The 25,578-nt window shown below is 47.1% G+C and overlaps 2 long non-coding RNA genes across 4 annotated transcripts in view; both read right to left on the bottom strand.

Moving 5' to 3' along the window:
* Positions 1–3,225: 3,225 nt before the first annotated feature.
* Positions 3,226–18,423, bottom strand: LOC138432877 (uncharacterized). 3 transcript variants are annotated; one of them, XR_011254015.1, is made up of 4 exons: positions 17,985–18,182; positions 16,163–16,294; positions 9,075–9,163; positions 3,226–3,764 (listed from the first exon to the last, which is right to left on the bottom strand). It is a non-coding gene; the product is annotated as an uncharacterized lncRNA (long non-coding RNA). The 3 variants fall into 3 exon arrangements; XR_011254013.1 differs by lacking the exon at positions 9,075–9,163 and having other exon boundaries at positions 17,985–18,423; XR_011254014.1 differs by lacking the exons at positions 9,075–9,163; positions 16,163–16,294; positions 17,985–18,182 and adding an exon at positions 15,875–16,043.
* A 2,680-nt stretch (positions 18,424–21,103) lies between these two features.
* LOC138432878 (uncharacterized) overlaps positions 21,104–25,578 on the bottom strand; it is a 43,261-nt gene continuing 38,786 nt past the window's right edge. The window contains exon 2 of the long non-coding RNA XR_011254016.1: positions 21,104–21,401. This is a non-coding gene — a long non-coding RNA (uncharacterized lncRNA). The remainder of the gene's footprint in view (positions 21,402–25,578) is intronic.

The following is a 25,578-nucleotide window of genomic DNA, read 5'->3' as shown; positions in this document are numbered from 1 at the left end:
TTTTCACTGGATGGTCTCTATTTGCCTCTCCAGTTGCATTCTCTACCCTGCTCGGTGCCCAGGGAGGCTGACCTTTACAGACTGGACCAATCAAGCCTCCTTGGCCTCTGGCCTCCGGTTGGTTCCTACCAATGGGAGTTATCTATAGGAAGTGGAAGGTGGAAGGAAAGCAAGGTTGGGCTATTTACCCACCCCACACCCCTACTCTCTCCTTGCACGTCTGGAGATTGATAGCGACTGAATTCTTCTCGCAGAAACCATTGCACCTGCCAGGCAGCTATCCCTTGTAGCTACGCGACATCATTACACGCAGGGGCGGGAGCAGCCTCCCACAGTGCCAGGCACCGTGTGCCTCACACCACTGCTTGCTCTCCCTCAACACTGTCCACACTGTGCACTCCCTTTGCTAAACTCTTTTTAACCATCTCTTCTGGTACCAGCTTTTTTCTGCCTCCCCCTGCAAACCCCGACTAGTCCACCTACCAACCAGCATTCCTTTTCCTCTTCTTTTCTGACAGAGCCCGTTTGCTCTAATTCCAGGATTCCAAGTGGTTCAGGGAGCATTTCCTTCATGCCAGAGGAGAACTTTAAATATATATAATACATATTGTCATTTATTTCTTCATTTCTCCCTGGGGCAGGTACTTATTACAGGTTACGGGGTATCCATCTCAAGAGTTTGGTTTGATAAATTTGGTTCAGACCTCCTTTCTCAGGGGCTTCCCTGGTGGCTCAGATGGTAAAGAACCTGTTTATAATGCAGGAAACCCAGGTTCAATCCCTGGGTCAGGAAGATCCCCTGGAGAAGGAAATGGCTACCCATTCCAGTATTCTTGCCTGGAGAACTCTATTGACACAGGAGACTGGCGGGCTAGAGTCCATGGAGTTTTAAAGAGTCAGACACGACTGAGTGACTTTTTTTTTTTTTTCTTCCTTTCTCAGGAGGCCTGCTTTTATGGTCAATTGGACCATGCGTACCCTGGAGCAGAGATGGGTCATATTAGTTACTCTTCAGACTTAGGCTTTCTGTCATTAAAATTAAAAGATGCTTGCTCCTTGGAACAAAAGCTGTGACAAACCTAGACAGTGTATTAAAAAGCAGAGACATTACTTTGCCAACAAAGGTCTGTATATTCAAAGCTATGGTTTTTCCAGTAGTCATGTATGGATATGAGAGTTGGACCATAAAGAAGGCTGAGTGCTGAAGAACTGATGCTTTCAAACTGTGGTATTGGAGAATACTCTTGAGAGTCCCTTGGAGTATAAAGAGATCAAACCAGTCAATCCTAAAGGAAATCAACCCTGAATACTTATTGGAAGGACTGATGCTGAAGCTGAAGCTTCAATATTTTGGCCACCTGATGCAAAGAGACGACTCAATGGAAAAGATCCTGATGCTGAGAAAGATTGAGGGCAGGAAAGGGGACAACAGAGAATGAGATGGTTGCATGGCAACACCGACTCAATGGACATGAGTTTGAGCAAGCTCCAGGAGTTGGTGATGGACAGGAAGCCTGGCATGCTGCAGTCCATGGGGTAGAAAAGAGTCAGATATGACTGGGCAACTGAACAACAACAACTACAGACCTAGGCAGTCCCTGGCAAAAATTAGTGGAATTGAGCTCAAATATTAAAGTTGGGTTGATTCATAAAGGCTCTCACCGATTCCTAGAGAGCACTGGTTGCCCAAATTCTCAGCCTCTGGTGCAGAAATGCAGGAGCTAAGGTTTCCACTAAGATTTGTCACTGAGTCCCTCTTCCTACGGGCTGCCTTGCTTGGGATGTCTTTAACGATATAGAGTTCCCTTCACCTCATCTGTGCAAATCAGAGCCCAGAGGAGCAGCAACAGGTGGAAGGATCCTATAAACAGAGGCTTGCCACTGAGACATATGGAAACATTTTGTCCCCTCTTACAGCAGACTTTTAGCCACTTGCCTCCCCATAGCATTCCATTTTCACATTTTCCACACACCTGCTATGTGCTAAGCACTGTGCTTTTATGTAGATTCATTCACTTCACGAAGGACAGAAATTCCAGATTATCCCTGGGCTGGTGAGGATGGGGAATGATCTTGGGTAAGTCCCTGGCCTGTTTCCAAATCTCTAAAATGAGTGGGTGTGCTATATCGATCTCTCAGGATTCTTCCAGTCCAAATTTGCTAAAATGCTATACAGCTCTGAGATCGAGTTTCCCCTTCCAGAATAAGCACCAGTAAACCTTTCTTAACCTGAGCTTCCCCATCTGAGAGGGGAGCCTGAGCCCAGGGCTTGAGTGCAAGAGACTTAGTTTTTTGTTTTGTTTTGCTTCATTTCTGAATCAGCTAATGTTGCTAAATTCTTTTTTGTTTGTTTCTATGGGAGTATAGCTGCTTTACAATGTTGTGCTGTTTCTGCTGTACAGCAAAGTGAATCAGCTAAACGTATGCATATGTCCCCTCTTTGTCACCACAGAGCATTGAGTAGAGTTCCCTGTACTATACAGGAGGTTATCATTAGTTATCTATCGCATAGCAGTGTAGAAGTGAAGTGAAGTGAAGTCGCTCAGTTGTGTCCGACTCTTTGCGACCCCGTGGACTGTAGCCTACCAGGCTCCTCAATCCATGGAATTCTCCAAGCAAGAATACCGGAGTGGGTTGCCATTTCCTTCTCCAGGGGATCTTCCCTGTGTCAAATCCCTATCTCCTAATTCACGCCCTCTTCCCCCGCCTTGCCTTGGGTTCTATACATTTGTTCGCTACGTCTCTGTCTCTATTTCTGCTTTGCGAATAGGTTCATCTGTACCATTTTTCTAGATTCCACATATATGCATTAATAGATAATATTTGTCTTCAGGAAGCTTAGTTTTTGAAGTGATCCCAAGAAATAGGAGTGGGGCAGTGGGAGGAAGGGAGGGAGGGAGTCTAACACAGGGGTGCGTTGTTGAGCTAGTCACCACTCTAGGAAACTGAGGCTCAGTCTCACTGGTATCCTCTGAAGAGCCAGATAGAACGCATTCACAATTCTATGCGCTGGAGGGATGGAAAGAGAGAATATTTTACATCAGCTCCCATCCCACTGGTCATGGGTTGTCCCATGGGAGTTAACTTCCTCCCTCTTCCCAGGGTGCACTTTGACAGTGACCAGCAGTTCTGTATAGTAACAACAGAAAAGTGCCAGCAAGAAGCAAGCTTGCAGTTTAGCGGAAGACTGCCAGAGGCTAAATGATAGGCCAAGAGGATGTACAATTAGGGTTTGCCAGATTTAACAAAAATAGAATATGCTCACTTAAATTTGAATTTTCAAATCAACAATGAATTCAATATTTGGGACATGCTTATGCTAAATAAATTACTTGCTATTGATCTGAAATTCAAATTTGACTGAGTGTCCCACATTTTTTATGGCAACCTTGTGTGCAATGCACAGTTGGGAACAGAAGGCAGACCATGCTAAGCCCCAGCCCTACCTCTCCAGTCTCCTTTAAGGAATTTACCTATCTGCCTTGAAGACCTTTAAATTTCCCATTTCTCCAAACTTCTGATATAGAAGTAGCTGAATTATGAGTGATGACCTGCTCTGTACAAGGCCAGAGAGGTAACAGGGGGAAACGCAGCCAGGTAAGATGAAATGAGACACAAAATTTCTAATTCTTTGGGGACTCAAAGCCCAGAAAAGGAATCCTGTGCTTGTACTGATAAGACTTCAGGTTGAGCAAATCCAGGCTGGTGCTGGGCTCCCCACCACGTCCCTCCGTGGCTGTGAATATCTTCAAGAATGCCAAGACCTACAGGGAATGAAAGAACAGAAATACGAATTTTCATTAATAATGAAGATAAGAATGACAAAAGCCAATATTTTTTCCTGCAAATCCTTTTGTTGTTTTCAAGCAGACCTCCCAAAGTACCAAATGTGATCATCTTAAAAGCGCTAGAGTTAGATGTTTCTTATTTTGAGTTCAGGAATTTAAACCCTTAAAAAACAATGCTTTTGTGATGTCCTAGAAGGATGGGATGCGGGGGTGGGGGTAGGAAGGAAGCTCAAGAGGGAAGGGATACATGTCTAAATATAGTTGATTCACTTTTTTGGACAGCAGAAACAAACACATTGTAAAGCAATTATACTCCAATAAAAAGTCTTTGATAAAAAATATTTTAAAATCATAAATAGAAAAAATAATGCTATCTATATCTTTTTTCTTGTAGCTTCAAAATTTCCAGAACTTTCGCATTGTTCTTTAGTGAGGCCTCATCAGCCCTATGCTTTCAGAAGCCTGCTGCCCTTCTGCCCAGGTTCTTAATCCAACCACAGTGACAGTTCCACTTGAGTCCCAGGACTTTGTTCCTCATCCCCAGTGAGAATGAAGCTGAATTGTATAGGAGTTGGAATCTTGAATCTATCTCACACCCAGGACCTCTGGTCAAGAGGCTGCAGCTATACACTCACCTCATACAGGATCAACCCCATCAGCAGATGTCTGGGCTGTAAGAATTTCAGAGCATGGCTCCTGTTGAGTCTGAGTTTCCAAAAGTGGGATGGAAAAGGCCATGGAATATCTTGGCAAGCCTCCCTATTCCATCAATAAACATGCTCCATTCCACAGGTGGAAGGCAACTGGTCTAAGATTCACAACTGCATTTCATCATTTGACAGAATCAAAAGAAGAATTCGATACTTCTTCCATTAACTCAACAATAGCTTCATCCCACAGCCCCATCCTTCCCTCTGATTGTATTGTCTCCTTGATATCTGTGTTACTCCATTGTGGCAGGAGCTTGGGTGTTATAACAAACACAGCTCCCCTACATAATCCACAGGGGCCAGTTTTCAAAAACTACTGTGGTGAGCATTTATTCTTAACCACACAGAAGAGCCTCATGCTGCCCAGGGCAATACCATGAACATCTCACTATAGAGGAAATCTGCATTCATTTCATTCCCTGTCCATCACCAACTTTTGGAGTTCACTCAAACCCATGTCCATTGAGTCGCTAATGCCATGCAACCATCTCATCCTCTGTTGTCCCCTTCTCCTCCTACCTTGAATCTTTCCCAGCATCAGGGTCTAGAACCTTAGCTTGCCTAAAAATGGACGAGTGATCTCTGCCCAACTTATTGTGAGGAGCAAATGACCTCCCTTGTTTCATGCAGTAGCCACTAGCCACATGTGGTTCTTTAAGCTGAAACATAAATAAGATAAAGTAAAAATGCAATTCCTTATCCTCACAAGCCACATTGCATGTGCTCAGTGGCCACATGTGACTGCTGCTGCTAAGTCTCTTCAGTCGTGTCCAACTGTCTGCGACCCCAGAGACGGCAGCCCACCAGGCAAGAACACTGGAGTGGGTTGCCATTTCCTTCTCCAGTAGCTACCATATTGGACAGGACAGATACAGAACATTGATCCATCACAGAAAATGCTATTCCTCAAGTCTGCCAGAGGATACTCAAAACACATCAGCCATGGGGTCCTTCATAGTTTGGTCCCAACCTTCCTGTCCAGGTTCTTCTCCGGTCACACCCAACCATCTGCTCCTTTATACTCTCCACCAAATCACGTGTTCTTCCTGGCTGTTACTTCCACCGTGACTTGCTTCCTGTGGTTTTCTTGTTGAGAATGCCCTCCCTACCCTGGATCCCATGCTTTCCAAAAACCAGTTTTCAAAAACTACTGTGGTGAACCTTTATTCTTAACCACACGTCAGAGCCTCATGCTGCCTAGGGCAATAACCATGAACATCTCACTATAGAGGAAATCTGCATTCAAATCCTGGTTCTGATATTTAATAGTCACGTAACTTTGGGCTGCTCTTGTCTGCCTAGAAAACCCTGCTCACTCCCAGGCCCAACGCAAAAAATTCCTCCTTGGGGGCAGTGTCCGCCATGCTCCCGGAAAGAATCAGTCAATCCTCTTTCTCCAGATCCTCTATTGATGACTCCATTACAACATCTCCACCCTGAGACCAACATGTGCTGATCTCTGAAGGCCTTGAGGGCAAAGAATGGGTCTCATTCATCTTTGTGCCCCAAAGCTAGGAAGAGTAGAGATCTTGGTCAATATCGGCACCACAGATCTCACTACCACCACGCTCCCTCAGCTCACCGGTTCCCAGTGCTGGCTCAGTCTTAGCTATACATTTTTCAGGGAAAGGTTTCCCCACAGGCTGCTGGTTCCCTCCAAGCCAGCAAAGCTGTGGAGGGAAGCTGGAGGTGGAAGGCGGGGCTCAGGCCGGGTCAGTGGCCACGGGGAAGAGGTCAGTTGAAGAAAGCCGGCCCCAAGGGGAAGCGCTGGAGGGAATGATAAGTGCAGTCTCAGAACACATACACTGACCTTTCTCTCCCGGTGGAATACTCTCTGCCTGACCTCTCTAACAACCAGCGCCTCTGGCTCTTCCCTCCTCCCACTTGGGCATTCTCCTAGGGCACTGCCCCCACGTGCCTCCCCACAGGCCCTGGGGCCAGCAGAGCCTCCTGCAGCTCAGTGTCCCCTGTGCCTGCTTCAGGATCCCTTCCAAGCGAGTACATCTCTACACCACCTCCCCTACCCATGTCTTCTCCCATGTTCTTTTGTTTTCTTTCCTACAAATGTCACATTAGGATGCTTTAATTTTTTTAGGTCTTTATTGAATTCGTTACCATAGTGCTTCTGTTTTATGTCTTGGTTTTTTGGCCACAGGCATGTGGGCTCTTGGCTCCCTGACTAGAGATCAAACCGGTACCTCTTGCAGTGGAAGGTGAAGTCCTAACCACTGGACCACCCGGGAAGTCCCCTCTTGTGCTCTATTTTTTTTTAATAGGCTATGCAAATCAGCTAAATAAGAGAAACATATATACGTTAAGTAGTATACCTTGTCTAAGTTCTTAGTCTTTTTTTCTCATACAATTATTTTATTACAATTATATAAGATACTATAAACCAAGTGCTTTCCAAGATTTTGATTTGGGGAAGAATTTTAAAGATACACATTTTTCTTTAAGAAAGAAAGTTGAAATCACAATACATTTGAGACCTCTTACTCCATTAGCTCTTTTTCCATTCATTCTTGGGAAGAAAGTCTTTTCTTTTTTGTTGTTGTTCAGTTGCTAAAGAGCCTCTTGATGAAAGTGAAAGAAGAGAGTGAAAAAGTTGGCTTAAAACTCAACATTTAGAAAACTAAGATCATGGCATCCGGTCTAATCATTTCGTGGCAAATAGATGGGGAAATAATGGAAACAGTGACAGACTTTATTTTCTTGGGCTCCAAAATCACTACAGATGGTGAGTGCAGCCATGGAATTAAAAGACGCTTGCTCCTTGGAAGAAAAGCTGTGAGCAACCTAGACAGCATATTAAAAAGCAGAGACAAAGGTTCGTCTAGTCAAAGCTATGATTTTTCCAGGAGTCATGTATGGATATGAGAGTTGGACGATAAAGAAAGCTGAGTGCCGAAGAATTGATAGCTTTTGAACTGTGATGTTGGAGAAGACTCTTGAGAGTCCCTTGGACTGCAAGGAGATCCAACCAGTCAATCCTAAAGGAAATCAGTTCTGAATATTCATTGGACGAACTGAAGCTGAAACTCCAATACTTTGGCCACCTGATACAAAGAACCGACTCAACTGAAAAGACCCTGATGCTGGGAAAGATTGAAGGCGGGAGAAGAAGGGGATGACAGAGGATGAGATGGTTGGATGGCATCACGGATGTGATGGACATGAGTTTGAGTAGGCTCCGGGAGTTGGTGATGGACAGGGAAGCCTAGCATGCTGCAGTCCATGGGTTCACAAAGAGTTGGACACGACTGAGTGACTGAACTGAACTGAGTCATAAAGTTACGTGGGACTCTTTGTGACCCCATGGACTGCAGCATGCCAGGCTTTCCTGACCTTTACCATCTCCCAGACCTTGCTCAGATTCCTGTCCATTGAGTCAGTGATGCCATCCAACCATCTCATCCTCTGTTGCCCCTTTCTCCGCCTGCCCTCAATCTTTCCAGGCATCAGGATCTTTTCTAATGAGTCGGCTTTTCACATCAGGTGGCCAAAGTCTTGGAATTTCAGCAACAGTCCTTCCACTGAATATTCAAGCTTGATTTTCTTTAGAATTAGCTGGCTTGATCTCCTTGCTGCCCAAGGGACTCTCAAGAGTCTTCTCCAATACCACAATTCAAAAGCATCTTTCTTTTTTTAGGTTACTAACTTTTTTAATTAATTAGTATATACTTTAAAATTTCTCACCTAGGTAACATTACATTATTGTTTCACATGTACAACATTATACCTCTAGTCCTGTATTACTCTACAATGTCCTCACCACTAACAATTTCTTCATCTTTCACCTAGCAGCTGATTTCCTCTACTCCTTTGTTGTTATTTCAGTGACCACCCCACCATCCTTCCAGCTTCCTGGCTAGAAACCTCCCATCAAACTCTTCTTCTTCCTTCCTTCTCCTCCAAGATCACCTCCTGCCATCAGTCAGAAAGTCCTGCCCATCCAACCCCTGCAGTGGCCTGAATTCTGCCTCTGGACTTAGTGGGCCCCCATGTCTTCTCGGGTGGACCATATCACTGTAACAGCATCCTAACCAGGGTTTCCTTCTCTAACCTGTGGTCCTTTCCATCCACTTTGTCAGAACTATCCTCCTAAAATGCAAATTGTTCTCCTCTGGCCTCTGCCCTCCACCATTGCCCGCAGGGCCAAACACAAGCCAATCTCCTTAAACAAATATTCAGGTTCCTCCCAGATCTGACTCTCACTTACCTTGGCAGCCTTCCCTTCTCTGGGACACACCATCCACTTCCCCACCTGTGTGCCTTTTCGCTGCCTCCCTCATCCCCAACACCCACCCTACACTTGCACAAGGGCTTCCAAGTTCAGCTCAGACATCAGCCCCTCCGTGTGATCCTGGAGGCAAGCTGCCATTGGGTTCCCACCCAGCTTGCACACATACAAGCTGAGGGACCTCAGGAAAGTTACCAAATCCCACCATGGCTCATTTTCCTCATCTGTAAAATGGGACCATAGCATTGCCTACCAGTTGTTAGAAGATTGAATGACCTACTTCATTAAAAGTGTGTAGCATCACACTTGGCACACCTGGGTTGTTTTTCTTTCTACCTTTGGTGATGGTGCCTCCCAGGAAGATGTCTCAGACTCTTCAACCACAGATTGCTTGAATCTCAGGTACAGGGCTTGATTATTTGGCTCTGTAATGAAATTGTTTTTGCCTGAAGACTTTTTCCAGAAGACTCAGGAATCCAGCCTGGTTGGCCGGTCACCTCCCAAGCGCAGCCGGCACACAGTAGACCCCATAAAACCTTCTGCTCAGATCCTGCCACCACCCCCCCAGCCCCGCCGACTTCCAATAAAATTCTTTTTATTTATTTTTTCCCCTCTCTGAATTGTTTACTTTTTTTTTAATGGGAGTATAGTTGCTTTACCACGTTGTATTAGTTTCTGCTGTACAACAACGTGAATCAGCTACATGTATACATACATCCCCTCCCTTCTGAGCCTCCCTCCCACGCCCCCATCCCAGCCCTCTAAGTCCCCACAGAGTACTGAGCTGAGCCCCTTGTGCTCTGCAGCAGTTTCCCACTAGTTATCTATTTTACACACGGTGCTGTATGCACACAGACTATTCTAATTCGTCCCACCCTCCCTTTCCCCTGCTGTGTCCACGGTCCATTCTCTTCGTCTGCATCTCCATTCTGGCCCTGTAAGTATGTTCATCAATACCATTTTTCTAAATTCCATGTATATGTGCTAATATATAATATTCAAAGGTCTTTTTAATTATGACTCCACAGGGATCACTCATGAGACTGTGGGGAATGGAGAAAGTATTTCTGAGACAAATGTGTGAGAGTGGGTGACCAAGCCTGTGTGAGTCTGCTTGAAATCGTGTGTGAGTGAGAGAATGTATGGAAGGCAGTGTACGTGAGTCTGTGTTTGAATGAGTGAATGAGAATGTATGTGTGAGTGTGGGTCGGACCAGGCTACTTTCCAGTACAAATCCTGTCGTTTTCCTGTCCCTTCTGCTATCCCTAGAGTCAAAATTTCCATATGTCTGTCAGCAGTCAAAGCATAACCATGCAGAGCTACAAAAGACTCAGCAACTTATTTCTACTACTCATATCCTACACAGCAGAGAATGTACAGGGCTGAAAGGAACCAGGGCTCCTGAGGGATGTACCCCCGTGCATGGAGGCTGCAAATAACATCCTTTCATCTCCAGGTGGCTTGTCTGGCTGGCAGTCAGAGAAGTTTGTTCTGCTTGTACAATAAGTTTAGCAAATATCTATTGAGCACGCTTTATGTATTGGGCATCTTACTGATCAGCAACAGATCAACTCTCAGAAGTAGTTATTCTCATGATTTCCAGTTTAAAAAACAAAACAAAACAAAAAACCAAGGTACACAGAGTTTAAATATCAATAGCCTGCCCAGAGCCACACAGCTAGTAAACGAGGGAGCCTTGATTCAACCCAAGGAGCGCAACAATCATGCTCGTGTGTGTAACTACCACACTTACTGCCAGAAGTGGCAGTTTCAGGGCTCTGTCCCACGCCCCATGCTGCCGAGATCTGAGATGAAGAATGTGTGCAGCAGGGGAGAAGGGGGCCTCGGTAACCAGAACATGAAAACTGGGCAACTTGGGCAGATGCTGGAAAGAGCATACAAATGGGAGCCAAGGAGAAGTCTCGTGATTCCCAAGCATTCAAACATGGAGGTCTCTGAAAAGCGCCCTGGCTGAATCAGGGCCGTGTGTAAGTGACCCTGTCTGAAGGATCAGCCTGACACCAGGGGAGTGCCAGTTGGACCGTAGGCAGCAGCAATTTGTTCCTGGTTGAAGCCAAGCCACTTGGAGTTGTGGGATCAGCAGATGTCAAGGTAGGGTGGGGCTGAAGAAGCCCAAGCTAGCAACCAACATGTTACGGGTGTAACTAGCGCTGTCCCGGGGCCACAGCCGGGGCTCTCAAAACGAGGCTTCAGGGCCACGATGCAGGAACCCCCCCCCCCCGCCGCGCCCCGGAGAGCTCACCAAATTGCCGATTCGAGGGCCCCCCTCAGTCAACTACATTCTCTGGGACCTGACCTTGAAATCTGCATTTTTCACAAGCTCCCCTAGTAATTCCAATTTTCTTTCAGCTCCAAGAACTGCCAACATGCAGAAATGCGCAGCCAGCTGTCTTAGATTCAGTTCCCCAGAAGCGGACCTGAGAGGAGGGATCTTACACACTTTATTATGAAAGTGCTCCCCCAAAGGGCTGATAAGAAAATGTGGAAGCAGAGCAAGAAGGGAGGAACCCAGGAAGGATGTGAAGTCCAGCAGAGGGTGGCTTCCAACCAATCTCCCAGGGCCTCAGGAAGGTAAGTCCTGTCTCCAGGGTCAGCCACCCCAAGTCCTTTGAGTAAGGAGGCTTGAAGTATGGGAGCTCAAAGCTGTGGTTTTTCGAGTAGTCATATGAGCTGGACCATACAGAATCCTAAGCAGCGAAGAACTGATGCTTTTGAACTGTGGTGTTGGAGAAGACTCTTGAGAGTCCCTTGGACCATAAGGAGATCAAACCAGTCAATCCTAAAGGAAATCAACCCTGAATATTCATTGGAAGGACTGATGCTGAACCTGAAGCTCCAGTACTTTGGCCAACTAACACAAAGAGCTGACTCATTGGGAAAAAAAAAACCCTGATGCTGGGAAAGACTGAAGGCGGGAGGAGAAGGGGATGACAGAGGATGAGATGGTTGGATGGCATCACCGACTCAATGAACGTGAGTTTGACCAAACTCCGGAAGACAGTGAAGGACAGGGGAGTCTGGAGTGCTGCAGTCCATGGGGTCACAGAGAGCTGGACATTACTGAGCAACTAAACAACAACAACACTGTTAATTTTCTAGTCAAAACCGGGTTTTTTTTTACTGGTGCCTTGTTTATCAGCATGAAGAGTAATGGAAATGGGTTCTTTCTTCGAAATTAGAAAAACAATATGTAGATTGGCTAAAATATGTTAGAAATGCTCACACTTCATGAAAAGAGGGTGTAAGAACCAGCCTCTGGTGCCTGGTAAAGGGCATGGACTTCGATAAATACACGAAGGCAGTAAAAGTAGTAACGCCTCTGTCAAAAGCAGGGGAATGGCCAAAACCTAGATTGTGTCATCTCTTCTGATGACAAAGGCCTCCAGTAAAGGCTGAGAGCACTTTGAAAACAACACTGTTTTCTTGGAACCTGGGAGAGAGAGTTGAAGAAACTGCAGCTGATGGCAAAAAAACTCAGATCTGTAACTTTACAAATGAACGCCAGGAACTGAAGGAGAAAGGAAAGCATAATGACAAGAAAAGCGAGAGATGGAAAATTAGTGGGTGCAATGTATGAGGAAACATGTCACCTGTGTTCAGATCTATGAAAAAGCAGAATAAAAATGTCATCATCATGTTTGATGACAATTAGCTTTGAGATGATAAGCAAGTTCTGTCTATATCTCCATATGCTTTTTTTCCTTTTCATCACTGCATTCAATTATTTTTATCACAAACATTTCACATGCAACTATTTCAAAGTATTCCTTTAATTAGGATCAACCCTGTGGTTAGTAAATAAATGTGGTTTTTCTTTCTTTTTTTCTTTAACCATGTGGCATGTATAATCTTTAGTTCCCCAACCAGAGACTGAACCCACGCCCCCTGCTTTGGAAGCACAGAGTCTTAACCCCTGGACTGCCAGGGAAGTCTCATAAATGTGGTTTTACTTTAAAATAAAAGAATTCAAGCAGGAGGCTAACTCCCAACAGAGCTTCTAGCTATTATCCCACCAGAGAAGATGTGAAGTTGTAAGCTTGCCAGACTGTGCAAAGTTCTAAAATCTATAACTTCTCCCACATCCAGTAAAACAAAGATACACAAAGTAGGGTAGGAGGTGACGGGCTTACTTTTGATGACAGGGAGGAAATTGGCTAATGCCAGTCTTTGCTGGGGGAGAGGGAGGAGCAGAGGAAGGAATGGAAGGGAAGGGGACAGTTCCTCCAGAGAGAGGAAGGGGGAAGCTACTCTGATGAACCCAAGCAGGAGAGGCCATCACCTGTGCTACAGCCTGAAGCCTGACCTTAGGCTAGGTCTTTCCCTTACATGATCCCATTTAGCTTTCCTAACAAAGGCTATATCTAATTTTTCTCTTTACAGATAAGGAAACTGAAACCCAGAGGGGTTCAGTGATCTACCCAGGTCGGTTGGAAAGTGGCAGAGTCCTGGAAGTGATTGGCATCAGAAATGTTCCAGGCCCAAGGGGGATGTGGCATAAGACACGTTTCAGGCTCCAGAGGGAGCAGGAGAAGCCTAGGACGTGAGGGGGGCAGTGAAAGTGGGGAGCAGAATGCGGCAGGGAGCAGAATGGGGGGCGCAGAATGAGGGGGGGAGCAGAATGGGGGGCAGAATGAGGGTGGGAAGCAGAATGAGGTGGGGAGCAGAATGCGGTGGGGAGCAGAATGGGGGGGTGCAGAATGTGGCAGGGAGCAGAATAAGGGGGAGCAGAATGCGGTGGGGAGCAGAATGAGGGGGAGCAGAATGGGGGGAACAGAATGAGGGGGAGCAGAATGGGGGGGGCAGAATGCGGCAGGGATCAGGGAGAGGTGAGCCTGGCTGCTTTAGGAAACCCTCTCTTTGGAGGAGTCCTCTAGACACACACCAACAGTTATTAATCAACCCCTCTGTTCTGGCTGTTAGATTAATGCACTCTCAGCTCACTTAGACTCTGATCAGGGGAAGGAAAAAGAAAAAAAAAAAAGCTTTGTCAGTGAGTATCCAATTACAAAGTTAAGACACAGAAAATCTTGGAGCCAGAACCTGCAAGCTCAGCAGTCTCTAAGTTCAGTTTGCTTCAGATTCTGATGCTTGAAAAAGCAGGGGGTCCCTGCAAGCTTCATTCTCTTTCTTTCCTCTCCCCTTCTCTCCTTCCCTCCTTCCTCACCCTTCTCTTTTCCTGCCTTGTATTCATGCAGGCAGCAAAGATTGCTGAGACCTACTGTCAGACACACTAAAGAAAAACAATTTCCCAAGCATCTTCCTTTTCATTATCTCCTCTGACCCTGAAGTGTGAGGTGTCATCTTCCCCATTTTAAATGATGAGGACACCGAGGTTCCACAGCTGGTCACTGGTCGTGTGTGGACTTGAACTCAGGATTCTCTTAGTCGGAACTCCTTGGTTTTCATTGTTTTTCCCATACGTTAGAGCCTTGCCCTCACCTTTTCCATTCTGAGGCAGCTGTTGAACAAACTCAGCCAACTCCATGAGCTCCACCTCCACCCTTGCCCAGGTCACCAGCAGGTAGGGGACAGGCAGGGACAGTAAAAAAAAAAAAAAAAAAGCCACTTGGCAGGCAGTGCTGAGTGTCCCAGGTCATGCGCCATGCCAGTGTTGGGCTCTAAGATGAGCCCAAGTGGTAGGGGAACAAGAAACCAAAGGAAAGAACATGTGAGCCATCTTCAAATCTCATACTGGAGAGGTGTGAACACTGGGAAACAGAACACGGTGTCCACCTGCTCCAGAGGGGTGCCCAGGACCAAAGGGCTGGAAATGGTCAGAGGAAGCAGATGGAGGGGAAAGAATGGGAGAGGGAAAGGGCAGACTGGAAGGTGGAGGTGGAGGGAGCCTGCCCCCATAGGTTGGGGATATGGAACAGAAGGACCGCTCACTGAAGGACCAGTAGGATGAGCCTGGTTTGGAGACTTCCAGCAGGGAGGGTTCACTACCTCCGCCTTATTTCGGGGAGTCCCGAATGGGCAGAGAGGTCCCTCCCCTTGCCTGGAGGGCTGAGAGGATGGAGATGGGAGGGAAGACAAGGCCTCAGAGGGGAGCCCTGGGATGGGTGCAAGGCAAGAAATGCCCTGGCCTGAAATGCATCTGGCAGCAGAATCTAGAAATTTCACCTGACCCAGAGCTTTACCACGTGTTCTTTTCTGTTTCTGTGATGACAAAGATAAAGAGAGAGGAAAACAAACCCAAGAAACAGGCAGAACTCCTTCCTCACCTCTTGACTGGGTAAAAAGCAACCCTGTGAGGAGACAGGGGCTTTGGACAGAGTCTAGGAGGAAGTCCCATATGGAGCTCGAAGATTCACCCTGGATTCGAGAAGGTCACCCCGCGCAGGAGCTGGCAGCCAGCCCCACCTCTCCCCACTCCCACCCCCTGGCGAGGTATATGATCAGGATAAGCTGCCCCCAAGGTAGATGCCAGCACAGGTCACCCAGCCTTTGGAAGCAACGGCCCGTCCCCTTATCTCCGCAGCTGTTGGGCAGCCTAGCAGGCACAGGCTCTGGTTACAGGGTATAAACAGCCACAGAATCAGCTGGCTTTAGTCTGACCTCTGCCCTGGGCTTCTGCCTTAGGGGAGAGGGGTGAGGGAAGGGCAGCAGAGGGGGGATACTCAAGGTGGACCGCCTCCCTCTCAGTTCTCCACCTTCTCCTCTCCCCCTGCACCCCTCTGAATTCTCTCCAGAAGCTGAAGTTCCTCCTTTCCCAAGATAGTCATGTGTGCAGGTTCAAGTGACCTCAGCATGGGCTGTGATGCACGTGAGCAGCCCATCTCACAAGTCTGTCAGATCACAACTTTGTTGTTTTTGGACAAAGGCCATCCCATCCATTGCCTTGTGCAGACACACACAGCCCCTCTCCTTTGAGCAACAGATACGCTTCTTCCTTCAGACCTTCATCCTGGGGGATCAGAAGTTTGTATCTTTCTGGCTCTGTGGTCCCCTGCTGCACCCAAGATGGGTCCTGTATCTTTGCAGTGTTTCCCCAAGAACTGCAGATGGTCAGAGTGTGTACGCAGAGGGGGCATTCAAGCTTAAGTGCAAACCCAATCCAAGGGGCCTCACTGTCTCTGGAAGAGAATCCAGAAACTCAAGGCTGGTTTTCTTACCAAGGGCCTTCCCATAACCTTCAGAACCAAGACTGCTGGGCTGGGCTCTTCTGCCTGGCAGCTGAGTTGCTCGGAGAACAGATGACATCGGGGGAGCCCTGCCAGGTGTGTGGATTACTCCAAAGAGAGCAGAAGAAACAAGCCACTGACAGCCTAACCAAATACACCCGAGTGTTAATCCAAGCAGGGCGGCCCGCTAGCAAAGGGCAGAGGCCTGACTCAGCCCCAGTCCCACCTCCAGGTTTCTATCTGGCAGGCTCGTGGAATTTCTCTCCAGCTCTTACTTACCAATTATTGTAGATTCACTCCCCATCAGTCTCAGAGGGCTAGGGTGCTGCTCGTCCATGGCTGTGGGATCTTGAGAATCTTCACTTCTCCCCAACATTGTTTCTTCCCATAAAGTGCAGGGGTCTGATCAAACTGAAGGGAAGTGCTAGTCACTCAATCGTGTCTCTTTGCAACCTGGTGGGCTATAGTCCACCAGCTCCTCTGTCTATGGGATTCTCCAGGCAAGGATACTGAAGTGGGTAGCCACTCCTTCTCCAGGGGATCTTCCTGACGCAGGGATCAAACCCAGGTCTCCCACACAGCAGGCAGATTCTTTGCCATCTGAACCACCAAGGAAGTCCGTCTGATCAATCTAGAAGTATCTAATCAATCTATATGTGCCAATCAATCTGTATGTGCTAATCAATCCACGCTTACCAATCACGGCAGCCTTTCTTATTTTGATCATGTAAAAAAACGGGTGACTAAAAGAGCAGGGGGCCTTTAGAAACTGGGCCTTTAGATGAAAAAAAAAAAGAAAATACTCCCAGAGGGAGAGATTAGAAAAAAGAGGAGGCAGAGGACAGAGGGTGGACTTCAAAAGACTGAGCTGCAAAATCTGAAGCAGGCTTCTTGTTTTTCCAACGCAACCCGGCATGCCAAAACTGTGTAGTTTTAGGTATGCAGCTACCGTGGTCCTCTGCTTTCTATCATTTATGAAGGCAGCTTGTGTAGATCTGGGAGGAGGTATGTGCATGTGTTTTAAGTTGACTGACTTGAAACTTCCTTCATGGAAGAAGAAATTTCCTTCTCTTTAACAGTATTTATTGATCATGCTACTGCTAAGTTGCTTCAGTCATGTGACCTTATAGACTGTAGTCCGCCAGCCTCCTATATCCATGAATTCTTCAGGCATGAATATTGGAGTGGGCTGCCATCCCCTCCTCCAAGGGATCTTCCCTTATGGATCATATACACAATTTTTAAAAAAACACCTATGTGCCACAAATAAACACTATGTACAGCAATAAATAATCCAGGCTGAGGTGTCCCACCCTAGTGTCACCTCTCCTGGACAATAGCTTAGCAATAAGTCCTGCACACAGCAGAGAGAGGCACCGAAGATAATGTCCTGCCCAGAGGTCAGAGCCCTTGCCCCCTACACAAGCTGCTGGACTTCACCACGCATCACACGCCAACTCCTCCTCACTTAGATCTTTCACAACCCCGCTTGCAGACACACATCCGAACATACACATGCACACACACAATGGCTTACTAAACATATGTTGAAAGAAGACACTTAGTTACAGATTTCAGAAACTGTTCATCTCTTTAGCGATGATTACATTCCTGATATGCAAGGATCTAGGTTAAAATTAGGCCAGTTACACAAATTCGTCTGCTAGAGCAGAGAAAACTTGATCCAGGGCTGTTTAGCCATTTAATCAAAGAGCGAAACTATTTTTAAAATAGCTCTGAATGACGCTTTTTCTTCTCTACACTTGGACAGTCAGGCACACGGCCTTGGCATTGAAACATTCTTGAGATCCAAGCTGGGGTGAGGCCTGGAGCTAAAAAGACCTTCAAGTACTTCCAGTCCTTTCCCTGCTCCTGGAAGGTTTTTAAGGGAAAAAGAAGAAAGAGAAAAAGAAACATCCACGGGTTTTGATAAGCACTCTCTGTACTTGCGTTTGTCTCTTTCACCTTGGTTGGCCAAAGAGTCTGCTAAAAATATAATGTAGGAAGGGGGGCAGGCAGTGGCCGGGGTGTGGGTGGGGGGCTACGGAGAGAAATAGAAACTAACCCTGTTCAAGTCTGACTGCTCCCCCCACACACTTACCACAACGCTGAAGCTTATCTGCCCCTCTTCACGGCCCACTTTTGGCACTTGACTGGAGTAAGTTATTTTTTAATTAAAGAGGAAAGTGCTCTCATTTCTATTCTTTTGGTACGGTTCAAAAGTCTCCATGACTGAGAATAGCTCTCCAGTTCTACTTGTGTCTGCGTTGAGATCGTGCCTCCTGGGGAAGACTGGCCCATTGTGTGGATACCAGAACCCACCGGATCCCAGAGGTAGACCAGTATCCATCTCAGAGACTTCCCAAGGGCTGGCCAGCCAGGAATAGCCAAGGGGCCTGTTCCTCAGCTTCCAGGGTCTGATCAGCCCTGTCCAGGCTGGAGTTTGCCCAGAAGGAGGAGGAGGTGGCAGAGAGAGGACCCAGCAAGGGCAGCCGGTAGCCGGGTGGTTAGCTCACTGGCTTCCTTGGAGCGCTTTCTCTTTTTAGCGCCTTCCTTTCAGCCAAACCCAAAGGTTACTGGAGCAGGCTGGGCCTGCTCAGGCTAGGAGAGCTGAGTCATCCTCGGGACAGGACGGCAGCAGCTATAAATTATCCTGTGTTTAAGGATGGCTTTCTCAAACCCTGGCTTTGGGCTTGGAGTCTTTATTTATATCTCTCGCAGGAATATTTTTCAAACTCATGACTGCACTCTGTATTGCTCTGGGGACACTCCAAGCACCTGGTCTCCTCTATAATGAGCCCTGCAGGCGACAGGCCCCCAGAGGCCCTGGGGCCGGACTCCGTGTCGGCTCACACTCAACGCCCACGTGTACATCCCTCGCTGCTAGGCCAGGGCCTCATCTCGTGCGTGGAAATGTATCCATCTCTGCTGGCCCAGCATCACATGCAGGCACACAGATACATTCAGTGGCATACACGCACACGTGCAAGCACACACACACTCCAAACACAAACTACTATGAACCCTCTGGTTCTCCCTACATGTTAGAGACAGTCTCTGCTCACAATGAAACACCATTCTTGCACCATGCAAGAATTATTCTGCAGGCTGTAGGACTCGGCAGGTGTGGGACACCCACCCCCCGACTCAGAGAAGGGCATTTTGGCAAGTGACTGACAGCTGTGTATTTCCTTAAGCAACTGGGCTCTTTGTTGTGGTGGTGGTTGTAGCTTATGCCTTACTTGGTGCATACGGAAATGTTCCAGACCAGAGTGTGCCACGCAGTTCGCAGGCTTGAAAACAACTCCTTAGACCAAAGGCTCACACATCAGAATCCAGGAGCCTGTAGACAGATGTTCCCTCTAGGAGCATCTGCAGGAGCGAGGCAAGCTTTGTTAAGAATTAGGAGAGGGAGCCAGGTTGTCTCTCCTGCTAATAAATCTGAATTCCTTTAATCCCTCTGTAGCCATCACCCCGCCCCCCTCACCCCAAGATGCTTTCACCCTCCCCTCCCTAGCCTTTTGTTTTTCTTTCCAGTTCTGTAATTAGATAATTTTGTGTAGTTTGGTAAATCACTGGTTGTTATTTATTTATTTCCCTTGGTTTATTTACCATTATTTGTTCTTTTCAAAGTCTCTTCAAGATAGAAAGAACCTCATTCTTCCTGTGATTCTGAGGCACAGAAAAGGCAAAAGATTCGGCCTGGGGCCACAGAGAATGGTGGCTGTGATGGACCCTACCCTATCCCCAGACCCTGCCTGGCAACTTTCGGCTAAGAAGATGAACCCAGGACACGCATGTCTGTCCTCTGAGCCCTGGGCCCCCCTCATCTAAATGACAGACCCTCTGCCACCTTTCTGTAAGCAGAACTCCTGGGGCTTTGAGCCTAAATCTTATGAGGTTGTCCTCATCTGTCGGTAGAAGAAATGACTAGGGGGCTGAAAGGGGCAATAGTGACCCTATTGTTGATTGAACCACAATGTCAGAAATGTACAAAAATGTCACAGTCCTCCGTTAGGTGACATAGTGGTTGCCCTAGTCCCTCCCTCTCCTCATTCTGTTTCCCTACCCCTCTTAAGCACCTGCCGTTTGCACATCTTTCATCCTCTTATCTCGCTATCATCTCTAGCTATCTTCAAGCATGGACAGATGCAAGGAGTCACTTCTTCACCCCCAGGGCCTCCAGCCGTCTTTGTCCCATTACTTAGACATCACTAGAATTTCCACTTCTTCTGGCCACTTTTGCCAGAATGTTGTCGTTCTCTCACTTCACAAAGCACGAACTCTTGCCACATTCAGCTCATATACGTGTTTGGACCTTATCCTTCCAGGTCTGTTCAAAGGTTACCTTTCAGTTGTGTTTTGCCTGCAGTTGTGTGTGTTCTGGGTGGCTTCCAGCTGCCCTTCCAGAGCCTCTCTCCCTCCTGCTCCACCCTGCTCTGAGTCTCTGGAGGCTGACCCCAATGGACCATATCAAAAGGTCTCCGTTGTGCTTTTCCTCTGGAGTGGGCCAGAGGGAGGCACTATCTGGAGGTCAAAGAGAATGAAGAAAGTGAGAAACCAGCCCCTCCGCTCCCTCCTTGCCACACTTTCTCGGGTTGACCCAGCTTTTCTGCAGAAGAAGCAATGCAGTCCTCCCCGTAGAGGAGAGGACTGTATTCATTCCCTGGGGCTGCTATAACAAATCACTACAAACTTGGTGGCTTAAAGCAGCAGAAACTTGCCCTCTCACAGTGCTGGAGGTCAGAAGTCTGGAACCAAAGTGTCGGCAGGGCCACGCTCCCTGGGGATCCTCCGAGGGGCATCTGTGCTCTGCCTCTCAGGCTCCAGCGCCGTCAGGACCCGTGCGGCCCCATCACTCATCTCCGCCTCCGTGGTCACGTGGCCTCCCCCTTTCCCCTGTCTTCTCCTTTGCTGTCTGTCTTGAACTCCCTCGGCTCTTCCTTTATAAGGACACATCATTGGATTTAGGGCCCACATGGATAATCCAGGATTATCATCTCAAAATCTTTAAATAGATTTGTAAAGTCTCTTTTCCCAAATAAAGTAACATCTACAGATTCCAGGGATTAGGGTGTGGATTTATCTTTTAGGGGCCACCACTCACCCCATGACAACTATCCTCTCTGGGTTCTAGCTGTAGTTCTCTCCAGAACTACCTGGAGGGCCCCTTAAAACCCACAGGCCTGGGCCACATCCCCAGAATTCAGTGGGTCTGGGTGAGACTCAAGAATTTATATTTTTGACAAGTTCCCAAGGGAGGCTGAAACTCCTAGTCTGGAGACCATAGTTTGAAAACCACTGGCTTAAACAACAAAGAAAATGTCCTCTCATAAGCAAAATATCCTTGGAGAGGGTGGTCCAAGGTCAGTCGACACGCTGGCTGGATCAGGTCCTTTAGGACCTAGCTGTACCCTGCTCTGTTTTACTCAGCATCTCAGCCTCAGTCTTGACTTGGTCCTCACAGCTGCAACCTGATCCAGCAGCTCCAGGCATCCTCTGAAGACCAGCGGGTGGCCTGTAAAAGAGATCACCCTTCTTTAGGATGAGAACTTTTCTCTGAAGTCTTTCAGTTAGTGTCTCTTTATAACACTTTGGCCAGAATTACATCCCACACTGTTTCTAAACCAACCACTGCCATTGGGGACAGAACAACAGTAATTAGGTTATACTAATTTGTTTCTCAAAAGAAGAGTAAACAGCGAAGACATTAATGGGTTCTGCTGACTATGGAAAAGGAGTATATATCTCCTAAAGTTTTGTACCTGTGGGAGCACTTATTGGCTGTCATCTGTTTAGCAAACCTTTTCATCTTCCTTCTTCTGGTGCCGGAAACTAAAGTCCTAGAGGGAGGGGGACAAGTCCAAGGGCCCAAAGCCTAGCACCCATGTTCAGACAACACTGGTTTATAACCCAAGTAGGAAAACTCATAACCCTTCCCTAGGACTGAACTACAGTACCCTCTTTCTGCGAAGCTGCTAAGTAGGGACTGCTAGTGATCACATACCTACCAGAGGAAAGCCTCTCGGAAGGGGTCACAACTAGCTAGCTGTTGAAGAAAAGCACAAAGAAGTGGAGATGAGCAAACAATGATGAAGAGGGGTCCTGATTTTGATGCCAAAAACTCCACCTCTGTGCACGAATCAAATCTTAGAGACAGAGTTTTGGGGGAAGTGGAAAAGAAGAGCTTTATTCCTTTGCCAAGCAAAGGGGAACACAGCAGACTCCAGCCTTGGAAACTGTGTGTCCCAAGCTGGAAGGATTTGGAGAGGAGTTTTACAGCAATGGTTCAAGGGTGGGTTGTTGAAAACATCAGAGTATGTGCAGGGCCTACACTCCTTTAATCTGGTCTCAGTTAATCCCTCAGTGAGCTTCTCTAGTTCCTTTAATCTGTGTGTGCAGAGATAAATCACTTCAGTGTCCAACTCTGTGTGACCCTGCAGACTGTAGCCTGCCAGGTTCCTCTGTCCATGGATTCTCCAGTCAAGAATACTGGAGTGGGTTGCCATGCCTTGCTCCAGGGATCTTCTCAACCCAAGCACAGAACCTGCATCTCTTAAGTCCCTTGTATTAGTAGGCGAGTTCTTCACCACTAGCGCCACCTGGGCCTCAGGTGGTCTCTCTGGAATGAAGTATGCTGACATCTTCCATTAGTTGGGAGCTTTAAAAAAGATCTTCATGACCCAGATAATCATGATGGTGTGATCACTAATCTAGAGCCAAACATCTTGGAATGTGAAGTTAAGTGGGCCTTGGAAAGCATCGCTGCAAACAAAGCTAGTGGAGGTGATGGAATTCCAGTTGAGCTGTTTCAAATCCTGAAAGATGATGCTGTGAAAGTGCTGCACTCAATATGCCAGCAAATTTGGAAAACTCAGCAGTGGCCACAGGACTGGAAAAGGTCAGTTTTCATTCCAATCCCAAAGACAGGCAATGCCAAAGAATGCTCAAACTACCACACAATTGCACTCATCGCACATGCTAGTAAAGTCATGCTCAAAATTCTCCAAGCCAGGCTTTAGCAATACATGAACCATGAACTTCCTGATGTTCCAGCTGGTTTTAGAAAAGGCAGAAGAACCAGAGATCTAATTGCCAACATCCGCTGGATCATGGAAAAAGCAAGAGAGTTCCAGAAAAACATCTATTTCTGCTTTATTGACTATGCCAAAGCCTTTGACTGTGTGGATCACAATAAACTGTGGGAAATTCTTTAAGAGATGGGAATACCAGACCACCTGATCTGCCTCTTGAGAAATCTGTATGCAGGTCAGGAAGCACCAGTTAGAGCTGGACATGGAACAACAGACTGGTTCCAAATAGGAAAAGCAGTACGTCAAGGCTGTATATTGTCACCCTGCTTATTTAACCTATATGCAGAGTACATCATGAGAAACACTGGGCTGGAAGAAACACAAGCTGGAATCAAGATTGCCAGGAGAAATATCAATCACCTCAGATATGCAGATGACACCGCCCTTATGGCAGAAAGTGAAGAGGAACTAAAAAGCGTCTTGATGAAAGTGAAAGAGGAGAGTGAAAAAGTTGGCCTAAAGCTCAACATTCAGAAAACGAAGATCATGGCATCTGGTCCCATCACTTCATGGGAAATAGATGGGGAAACAGTGGAATCAGTGTCAGACTTTATTTTGGGGGGCTCCAAAATCACTGCAGATGGTGATTGCAGCCATGAAATTAAAAGACGCTTACTCCTTGGAAGAAAAATTATGACCAACCTAGATAGCATATTCGAAAGCAGAGACATTACTTTGCTGACTAAGGTCCATGTAGTCAAGGCTCTGGTTTTTCCAGTGGTCACGTATGGATGTGAGAGTTGGACTGTGAAGAAGGCAGAGCGCCGAAGAATTGATGATTTGAACTGTGGTGTTGGAGAAGACTCTTGAGAGTCCCTTGGACTGCAAGGAGATCCAACCAGTCCATTCTGAAGGAGATCAACCCTGGGATTTCTTTGGAAGGAATGATGCTAAAGCTGAAACTCCAGTACTTTGGCCACCTCATGCGAAGACTTGACTCATTGGAAAAGACTCTGATGCTGGGAGGGATTGGGGACAGGAGAGGAGGACGACAGAGGATGAGATGGCTGGATGGCATCACTGACTTGATGGACGTGAGTCTGAGTGAACTCTGGGAGTTGGTGAAGGGCAGGGAGGCCTGGCAAGCTGCGATTCATGGGGTCGCAAAGAGTCCACACAACTGAGCGACTGAACTGAACTGAACTAAACTTAGTTCTATAAAGAGCTCAAAGATATTGTTATGTGTAGTCCTTGAGGTGTAATCAGGACCCTGCCCCAAGGCCGTGCTATTGTTTCTTGGCTGTTCCACCCTTGTCTCTTGCGTCCCTTTGAAACTCAGTGAAGGTCAAGGAGGCTGAGTCTATTCCCTGCAAACAAGCAACACTGGTTTCAAGAGACAGAAAGGCTTCCATGACAGGATGGTTTCCATACCCATGCCCACAGGGTTCTACTTGGTTTCAATTTCTGTATCTCTTCCTTTATTTCTGTGTGCACCTCAGTGTCCGGCTCAATTATGGAATAAATGTTTCATTTGTCTAAGCTCATTGGAGCTACATTTCTGCTCCTTATAACCAAACCTTTCCGCTTTAGACACAGTTGGTGTCACAAATAACAGAGAAGGAGATCTGACATCCACGTGTGAGTGGAGGTAGCCAGGGCTGCCTTGGCGCCCCCTCACATCCTACTCTCAGCCACACCTTCCAGGCTGGAAGCAAACTGAACAGGAGGCCCGCCAAAGGCTCCAACCGCCTCCATTATCAGGACCCAAGAAAACGCAAGGCCCTGGAAACTTCAAAGGCAAAGCAGAGGCAGAGAAAGGACACATCGGGATTAGAGGGCATCATCCTTCTCTTTGCAGAAGTATTCTTGGCCATGGCAATTGGGGAACCTAAGAAATGAGCCTGTGCCCTCAGAATCCCTGCCTTTTCTACCTGGTGCTAGGGTGACTTGGGATGGGGGAGGGGGAGCATGGTGGGGGCCGGGGGGAAGGGTAATGGTCCTGCAGCAGTAAGTGAGGCCTGAGGATTTTTCCAAGGGTGGACTTCACCAGAGGATGACCAACCCCAGAAAGATTCCTTCTGGGATTTTTTTGTTTGTTTGTTTGTTCTCAGGAGAAAGGAGCTACCCAAGCATTTGCTGGAACAGAAAGTTGTTTGTTCTTAATGATCATACTTGTCAAGCATGCCAGCAATTCTGCTAAGGCAGTAGAGGTCTGTTCAGACAATGCTTCTGTTCCAAAGACTCATCAGGTGTAACAGTTACAGCAACTGATGCTGCTCCTGCCACGCCCACTCCATTTATCAACCCACCTACTCTGCCCTGCTCCCCTCCACTCTCCCTCCAACACCTGCCCCCCACGGCTCAGTAATAAAGAAGCCACCTGCAATGCAGGAGGCACAGGTTCCATCCCTGGGCTGGGAAGATTTCCTGAAACAGGAAATGGCAATCCACTCTAGTATTCTTGCCTGAAAATTTTCATGGGCAGAAGAACCTGGCAGGCTAGACTCCAAAGGGCCACAAAGAGTCAAATTGAGTGACTGAGTGCATACATATACTCTGTCCCCTGCTCTGGGTGAAGCTCTTTACATGCTGCATGATTCCACCACAAAACAAGAGAAAGAAATTTGTTTTCCACTGACAACAGAATGAAAGTAATTTTTA

The sequence above is a fragment of the Ovis canadensis genome, chromosome 2 (assembly GCF_042477335.2).
Source record: "Ovis canadensis isolate MfBH-ARS-UI-01 breed Bighorn chromosome 2, ARS-UI_OviCan_v2, whole genome shotgun sequence".
Classification (NCBI taxonomy): domain Eukaryota; kingdom Metazoa; phylum Chordata; class Mammalia; order Artiodactyla; family Bovidae; genus Ovis; species Ovis canadensis.
This window is presented reverse-complemented; position numbering and strand designations above follow the sequence as displayed.